Raw genomic sequence first — 9,486 nt, 5'->3', positions numbered from 1 at the left:
TTATAAACTAATGCTGATCAATTATCAAAAATTTACTTCATATTATTTATATTATATTGTGTTGTAAACGGTTGTTGCAACATATTTTTTTAATCCTCATCTGAACTTGAATGAGCAGCAAAAGTAAAGCACAGACATTTCAAAATAAGAGTCCCGCTGTATTTAATATAATTAAATATATTTATATATTTATTTCCATATATTTATGTTTATTTTCATTTGATTCAAAGTAAACTGTTGTAGCTTCAGGAAGGAAGGACTACGAACATTATTTGACATATTATTCAATATAAAGATTTTACTAGCATCAGGGTTATTATAGTTAACTAAAAACCATTAAAAACATTTTCTATTGCTTGAAATAAATGTTAATACTAAAATAAAAATCTATACAAACTAAACAGACATGTTTAAAAAAAACTTAAAACTTAAAAATGAAAGCAGAAAATATAAAAATCTAATCAGATTCAAAATATTAACAAAAACTATAATAGTATTAAGTGGAAATAGTGACATTCAAGATGAAAATGGTGAAACTGTAAAGTGAAGTAAGTGACTAAAAGTAAGTGATTTAAAATTTTAAGTTCATTGCTGTGTGGCTCTTAAAAAAATTATTTGGCGCCTGTTTTTCCCCCTATAGGAGCCAATGGCTCTTTAATTAATTTTTTTGTCTGGAGCCCTGCATCCATGTTCGTTTTCCAACTTGGAATAACACAAAATATGTATCATTTTAAAGAAGCTTTTTAATGCATCTAACCATTTTGATAAACTCCTAACGTGTGCTGAGAAGTGCCTCTAAACCGGAGTTTACCGCCTGTGGGTGCCATCTAGCTGCAAAAAAAGGGATAATACTTCATTCAACTATACTTTATGCTATCACCACAAAATTTGAACCAGATGCACCTCACATGTGGGAGAGCATCACCAAAAATAATTTTTCTCTGATCTTATTTCCTTCCTGAGTTATTCCATGTCAAATAAAAAAAAAAAAAAATAGAAAAATTATAATAAAAATTCTATATATATTTTGTATTTTATCAGCAGTTTCTCAGCATGAAAATATCCAAATGTAATGTAATTTATATTTTCTAAAAATTTAAAAAGAGCTATATCATACGATACCTACCTTTTGACTCTCCTTGCTATAGTTTTGAAATTATGAGTTTTTACTTTTGTGTATGTCGCTCAGCAAAAAAAACCTCTAAAAAAGCCTTCAGGTTTTAAAGGGTTAAATATTCATAATTAATCATAATGAGTTATGAATAATTATTAATATTTCCACTTTGAGCTGATTCATAATACTGGTTTTGAAATTACTTTGCTCAAAGATCTTTCTGTGTGCTCAGGCAAGAGTTCTACATGAGAGAGAGCATGAGCAAGTAGGAGAGGGAGAAGTGAGCATTGTACCAAAAGCACTTAGACATGTTGTGTGTTTTATGCAAATTACTAGCTGTGGACATGAGAATCATCAACATTACAATAAGCGAAAGAACAAATACACAGTATGTGTTTAGCGCACACACCTGCTGTGTATTCATGTGAAATTAACAGCGAATGAGACCCATTGTCTAAAATTTCATCAGAACACCACTAATAAAAATAGCATCTGGAAATAGTGGGTAGTACTGAATAAAAATGAAAAACAAATTAAAAAAAAAAACTGCAGGCATCAGCTATAAAAGGAAGAAGCCAAAGATTAAGGGAGATAGTAGCAGTTTAGATCAGGGGTCTCGAACATTTGATGTGCACAATACTTGCTGTACATCCCACAAGTGTTTAGTTTATCCTTAAATCCGGCCCTTAAATCAGTTTTCACTTCCTGCATTTTGGTTTGGTCTTTAATGTTAATGTTAAACAGTAGCCTAATATATAATTTTCTGCATGGTTTATTACAGGCCTAAATCACAAATGTAAACTATTTGCAGCCTACATGAAGCCAATAAGCCTGCATGTCTGCATTAGTCAAAATGTTTTTGTGTGCACTAATCTGTCATACATAAATGTCTCTGTTAAAACTGAAAGCAGAATGTTGTTAAAATATTTAAATTAAAACTAAACACCAAAATTAGCAGATGTAATTCAAAATAATTCAGTAGTTGTCATTTGTAACCAGTACTACAACTGCAAATGACATTCTAGACCTAAAAGAGCATTAGTCAGCAGTCCTACACATTCAGTATAAGATGTAGCTTACAGACACAAACTCATGCACATATACTGTAGCTCAGCCCATGCAATTTAAATAGAGATACAACCTTAGTTAATAAAATCATTAAATTACCATAGTTAGTCTTCTCATTCTGATGCTGCTTAGCAACAGCTGTAACTATAATCGCTCAACTGTAATCGCCAGAGATTAGGATAACTGTCTGTTCTGATTTGTAGATTATCCCAGACATCATTTGTTCAGGTTTGACCTAATAAGATCCCATATTGTCTCCTTGTGTGACCTTTACCACATTTTGACTGTGTGACTGGCATGCATTAAACATGGTGTAGCAAGTTTCAGACGAATCAAGTATAGCATAGAAATATTGCTATGTGGATGACTTTCTCTGACAGATGGGTCATTTACATATCACAGACATGAACCAGCCAATAGATTCAGTGTTTCTACTCTGTGGTTGATTTTAACATGAAGTTTTAAAGCTGCTGTCCGTAACTTTTTTAGTAAAAATGATCCAAAATCAATTTTTGAGCAAGTACATAACCAGCCAGTGTTCAAAACTATCTCCTTACCTTAGCCCGATTTACAACGGTAAGCTTGTAATAATGTTTTCTAATTCGGGTGGTACTGGTAGGTTTCCGCGGGAAATTTGAGCGTGCCGCCGTTCGTCTTTGTGTCATTACGTCACGTCTGTTTACATAAAGAACAAGTCCCAGTAGCCTTGTAGGCTACATGGCATGTGAGGATGCTGCAGGTGGCGGATCATTTATAGCCTTTTCTCACAGCAGCTGAAATAATTAAACTTATCATTTTGATGGCGGATTGTATGGTATGACAAATGGACAACTGAAATCTACAGGTAACGCTAATACATACTAAATACACATAGTCACGCAATGCTGATGTTGTTAACATTAACAATTTGAGAGCAAAGTATAACAATAATAATAATTTGCTCAGTTTGATGTGATATGAGCTAAGTGATCGTTAGATTTAATCACCATTGGCAGCGCGATTTATTATAATGCTTTTTTATCTCAGTTGGTCAGAACAAAAATGGCAGATTTGTTACTTGTTCAGATCATTCTCTGGTGAAAATTCTTATTTTGGTCTCAAGGGATGTAACGATATCAAAATCTCACGATATGATAATACCTCAATATAAAGTCCACGATATGATATTTATTGCGATATTTTTTTTATTTTTATTTTTTTTAAAAAAAGCCAAATGAAGACTTGGAAAAAATTGCCATAAGTGTTAAACAATGATTGAACATTACAACAAATTAACCATGTCATATCCTGTCCTCTTTTCTTTATCCTCTAATCATAACTGTTGCTTAGAGGTATGAGGTAATTATGAGATTAGTTAAATGACCAAAAACTCCCTTTTATAAAACAATTGCACTTTTAAAGGTGATTTATTCTATTTTGACCAGTAAAGTAGACATCAGCGTATCTGAATAATACACACTTTTGTACGCTTCTGTGATAATTGTAATATTTTTAACAGAAATGATTCTGTGTGTTTCACAAAATTGTTTGTGAAGCTGTTTATATATCTAATCATGACAACTCTCTTTAGATCAACGGCAGCGTGAACGCAGATTTGAATGTCACGATTTTATTTTTGTCAAAAGGTTTAATACACACGGGCGAATCGTTGTCATTTAGGAGTTAGATCATGTGGGTGATGAAATCAAGAACGCGATCTTTTAAAGATTAATAATCGTGCAGCTTGCCTTTGTGCACCACTATCTCTCTCTCTCTCTCTCTGCATTGATATCTGACGTATATGAGTAGCGCGAGCTGCGAGGGCTTTTCAGTGCATTCATTGTTATAATATTTATGAGGTGAGATGTGTCTATTAAAGGATATGCTCCTCGCAATTTACCCACCCATCACACCAGAACCATTATCCAAACCGGGCTGAAAAAAAAACTACACTTTTTGCCCAGAAGACGTATCGTTTCATACAGTCATGTGACCACGATAATATCGAGACAATTTTGCTATCGCAATACCACGATATTGATAATATTGTTACATCCCTATTGGTCATACTTCCAAGACTACAATCTGTTATCCCGAAGTACAGTACCCACCTCTGACAGCCACACATTCTATACTAAAAACATTAGATTTATCCGCACTGAGGAGCTGTGCCGATGCACAACCCACGTAAAAATGATAATTCTGCAAATAACTGCAATTGCAGGTTTCAAACAGATATGGCGACAAAGAGACAAAACTTAGGGACTTCAGCTTTTATAAGAATGACTGACTAATCACAAATGATGGTTTTAAGTGGCGATTCAAGTCACATCAACATTTACTTTTAAACACAACGTTGATATTTTTGTTTCACATCAAGATAAAAGTTTTCCAAGAGAATTGCCATTAAATAAACCCTTGCAAGTCATTGAATTGAAATTGCATTGAAATAACACAAACAAAAATCTCCAAATGCTACAGTATTGTGACCGTAGATGAGCTAGATGTGATGAAATAGGTATGCTGGCTCTCAAAAAGGACATTCACTCATATTCAGACTCAGAGGTTCAGAAGATGACATATGTATGTGAGCATTTGAGTTTGGAAGTTGAGTGTATACAACATTAACTGTAATAAAATTAAATAAGAGATTAACAATGTTTAATTATTATACAAAAAATATCTTATTTTTTATCCATAAACCAGATGTCATAACATGAGTATTAGCACAGTGTGTGTAGGAAACAGATTATCAGTACTGGCGCAGAGACAGTATAGCAGATGCCAGTGCATCTGTGACCGGTGTTTAACTTCTTTTGTCTGCTGTGTGTTCCAGAGGTATGAATCCACACTGCTCTTTTACCACTTACAGAAAAAAAAAAAGTTTATGCTAAGGAGTCTCTGTAGGAGGGCCCCAATGTGTAGTTGTGAGTTTCTGTAAGTGATGTTCAGTGGTGGAATTTAAGAAATAGAGAAAGAAAAAAGACGAGACATAAATCGCTGGGTAAAAAAATGACAGGAACATACAGTAGATGACGTCTGTCTTGCCTTCCTATTATAATGATCTGTTATGCTATTAATGTGACAGAGAAAGTTCATTATGAGACATGGACAAACATTTAAAGGAGATCTGGCATGCAGTGTTAATATTTACATTATCTCACCATGCATATTTTCTCATAGTTTTGTGCAAACAAAATCTCATTAGGGCCAGAGCACCAATTGTGAGCAAACCCTCTTGGAATTGCTCCGTTTATTTACTTTATAATTTAACAAAAATATATATTTTTTTATAATCATTATTTTTGTCCTATTTTCCAATAAAAATTCTAAACAAGTTCACTTGATTAGCAAAACTAAGACTTAATTTCAGCTTTTTCAAATCAGTATAAATGTAACAAAATTTAGTGAGGTGATGTTACAACATTAAATTATGTATGTATGTGTATATATATATATATATATATATATATATATATAGCAGGATAATTTAACTTTAAACAAAATATTAAGAAAATCACGATGGAATCATGCTGGAAGAACAACTCTGGTATTTAAACAGCCTGAGAAAGACTAGAATAAACACAAAAAAGTAGATACATGACTGTGCCACGTCTCTCAAAGACCAGGACTTACTTGATGACTAAACAAATAGCATCATCTAGTGGTCAGTCAACATTACTGACTTCAAAAACAAAGAAAACAACATGTGGAAGAAAAAAATATTTAGGTATTGGCAGCTTGAGTAGATCAGTCACCGCTGGAACCAACAGTGTTTATAGTAGAAATGAGAAGTTTAACTAAAATTTCAAAACTGTTGAAATCTCTCAAAGAATTACTTGTTAAAACAAGTAGTCACTCGAGCACTACATACTTGGCAGTTACAAAAGACAGACATATGTAATGTAAATAACCTATATGTTTGAATTAGCACTCAATGTAATAAGGGTCAAATCATCTGCAATTGTCCTCCTTTATACAGTAGCTATAGGTGCATGTGGCATGAGCTAGTTTTATTCTGATGGTCTGTTCCTCCAGAGGGTGCTCACAAACTGCTCTATACAGTAAATTAAATTTGACTCTGCCTGCCTTCATCACCTTAAGCTTTATCCAAGATGGGAAATTGTAGGCAATAGACATGTCAAAAGACTTAATTTTAACTTTTGCCAAGAAAAGTTTATACCTTTTATTAAAGAACGATGACAGGAAAGAGTAGGAGGGAGGAGGGGTGTGTGGGATTGGGAAATTATGTGGTTTGGCTTCAGACTTGTGTCCTTATAGGAGCACTAAAAACCTTACGTGACATAAGCACATGTGCTACTGCTGTGCTATAATTCTGGTATTAACCTCAGAAGATCAAAATCAGTCCACTATAATTTAGATAATACCACACACTAATGACCTCTCTTTGAAAATCCTAAAAAAAAAAAAAAAAAAAAAATACAATTATAACTCTTGAAGTCTCCCAAATCCACAATAATGTCTCAATCCCACAGCCCACAGCTTTACCACAACATGAACCAAAATAACTAGACAAAAGTTTGCTGAAGATCAGATCAAGTCCATAGTGAAGGTCTTGAGGTTTCAGACTGCTTCGTCACAGCTTTGGTTTAACTTTCTCCAAAATAAACTTGGACACGTACATGAGAAAGTGTGTTGGCAGCCAAAAAGAATACTGCATCATCTTTCTAACTATTCAGGTTCTGATTTTACTCTACTCTCTTTCTCACTAACATATATTGCCTACATTAAAGGTACGCTATGTAACTTTTGGCCCGTTTTGGTTAAAAAAAAAATTAAATAAATAAAAACTGCATGCATTTTGTAGAAGAACATTGTTTTGGTTGTGCTTCAGCTCTGCATGACTGTATTGACTGAATATGGTTCATTCTCATAAATAAAACTTTCACTACTGAGAGATATAACCAGTTTAGATGGAAAGGATCTCAAGCTGACTAGCTGAAGATGTTACTGTAGCTGTATCCATTAAAGGTTTAATTCAACCAAAAATGAAAATTATCCCATGACTTACCCTCAAGCCATCCTACGTGTATATGACAATCTTCTTTCAGATAAACACAATCAGAGATATATTTAAAAATAGATCTCTGATTGTTAAAAACGGCCTTTTGAAGCAAAGGGATCGGTTTTTGTAATAAAAATATCCATATTTAAAACTTTATTAACTATAATAACTAGCTTCTGGCAGACGGCTGTACGCATACTGTGCAAGTCGCCAATTGAGTATGCGTACGGCTGTCTGCCAGAAGCTAGTTATCACTGTAACTTTTTTGTTCAAAATTAAGACGCGATGTATGATATGCTGCACCTACATCCTGCATCATACATCGCGTCTTAATTTTGAACAAAAAAGTTACAGTGTCCCTTTAAAAAGTTTAATAGTAAAAACTTGAAAACTAAATTATAAGGTGCAGTACTTGCCAACCAGTGTACATTAGCAATGCTGGATTATTTGTAAAAGTTCAGCCTTGACTTGAAATTCAAACACTTTTCATCATGTCTTCTTAAAGTGTAAAAATATTTGTCTCTGTTTTCTATCTAGTAAACAACATATTGACCAACATACACAAACACTTCCCTTCTAAACGGCCTCAAAACAGAGTAGAGGAACTGCCATGTGAGTCAGAGTGTGGACACGTGTTCAAAAATGACCTACTTCCAGAAAAAGGTTGCCTGTGGACTTGAACTTACCTATGTCTTCGATCTAGTCAAGACATGATGCATCAGATTTTAGGCATCCTACCAGATAATAACAAATGTTATTAATACAGTGTTTGACATTTTTCCACTTTTAAAAGTTAAAACAAATGATTATTCTTTTATATTATATATATTTTTTTCATATTATTATTACAAAGCAACAATGTTTAACTCTATGCACCTAACATTATTATTGTTTTGTTTTATTTATTACTGCTAATATGTCTGGAGAAACCGAATTAAATGTGTTATATTTTGTTTGCAGCACTTATTGTGTAGATGAGATGTGTTTGTTTACACAGATTAGTGTCACATTCCACCACTGTGCCAATCACACCTACCTGTCTTCAGGACAGCAGTGGAGTCACTGCAGGCTTTGCTAGTTGTTTTGGATTTTGCCTTGATGAAATAACAGCGCAGAACTGTTCCTGACTGCCTGAGATCTCCTTAAAAGGAAAGTAGGTTACAATGTTTGTTGAGAATGTCTTATCCAGCAACATTCTTCAAAATATATTTTGAGAAACTATAAACTGTGAATTATTGGAAATAGAGGAAGTTCTGGATAGCAGAAAGCTATTTCATAACATCTGTCTGTGATGATTTAGGATGATGACCAAACAGAAAACAGTTCTCGGAAGTATCCACTCATCCTCAACCCAGGCAAGAGAAAAATATTACTTTCCGCAATTGCCCTATTTCATCAATCAAAAATATAAAATTGCACTTTTTTTTCTTTTCAAACTGTTATCTTATCCATGTCAGGTGGAACACTTACTCTGTATGCTGAAAACTTGCCACAAAATTGTCTCACATGCTGGAAATTTTGAGTAGGCCTACATGTCTTGATGCCATTGGAAGCTTGTTTCCGTCACAAAATAAAATAAAAAAGGTAATTGCGACTTTTGATCTCAAAATTAATCTCACAATTCGAAGATTCGAGAAGTGAGCAGTGGAACTGGAAAAAAAACCTGAAAGTAGCATCAGTGATCGGTCAACATGGGTTGTGCGCTTGCGCTTGACTTACAATGAGTTACAAAGAAACATAACAGCTAAAGCCGCGGTCACACTAGACTTTGAACGTGAGATTTTTTTTCGGATGCTGTAACGGTCGTGATATGACGTCACGGTCTACAGCGTCTTTTTTTATAAACATGAATTCAACGCATAACTTAAAGTAATACATTCAAAATGTAAAAATATAGAACATACTCGACTTCACTGCAAAAATATAATTATTTTCATTCAGCCAAGAGGTCATGCCGTGACGAATCGATCTTCTACTGGTCGCACGTCTTCACGTGATGCGAATTCGCAGGTCAGAATTCACCAAACTTGAACTTTGGAACGCAGCGAAATGCGAATTTTTTTCGCACAAATTGCGTTTCCGGTCTGACGCATTCGCAAATTTCGCATGCGTTTGAATGGAAGTCAATGGAACAAAAAGTGCACCGCCCCTTAAGACTGTGTACACTACTTGCTTTATGCAAGCACTATATAGGATAATTCACTATACAGGATTTACCCTATTATACGTTATCGACACGAATTGATAAGTGAAACAACAAACAGCCACCCACAAATAGTCTATAAACAAAGCATTAGGC

General features: G+C 34.1%; 1 long non-coding RNA gene across 1 annotated transcript; it reads right to left on the bottom strand.

Moving 5' to 3' along the window:
• Positions 1–468: 468 nt before the first annotated feature.
• LOC125272153 lies at positions 469–9,022 on the bottom strand. Its single transcript, XR_007185782.1, has 4 exons — positions 8,658–9,022; positions 8,224–8,328; positions 7,874–7,921; positions 469–831 (listed from the first exon to the last, which is right to left on the bottom strand). It is a non-coding gene; the product is annotated as an uncharacterized LOC125272153 (long non-coding RNA).
• Positions 9,023–9,486: the final 464 nt, after the last annotated feature.

Source organism: Megalobrama amblycephala, linkage group LG7 (assembly GCF_018812025.1).
Source record: "Megalobrama amblycephala isolate DHTTF-2021 linkage group LG7, ASM1881202v1, whole genome shotgun sequence".
Taxonomy (NCBI): Eukaryota; Metazoa; Chordata; class Actinopteri; order Cypriniformes; family Xenocyprididae; genus Megalobrama; species Megalobrama amblycephala.
This window is presented reverse-complemented; position numbering and strand designations above follow the sequence as displayed.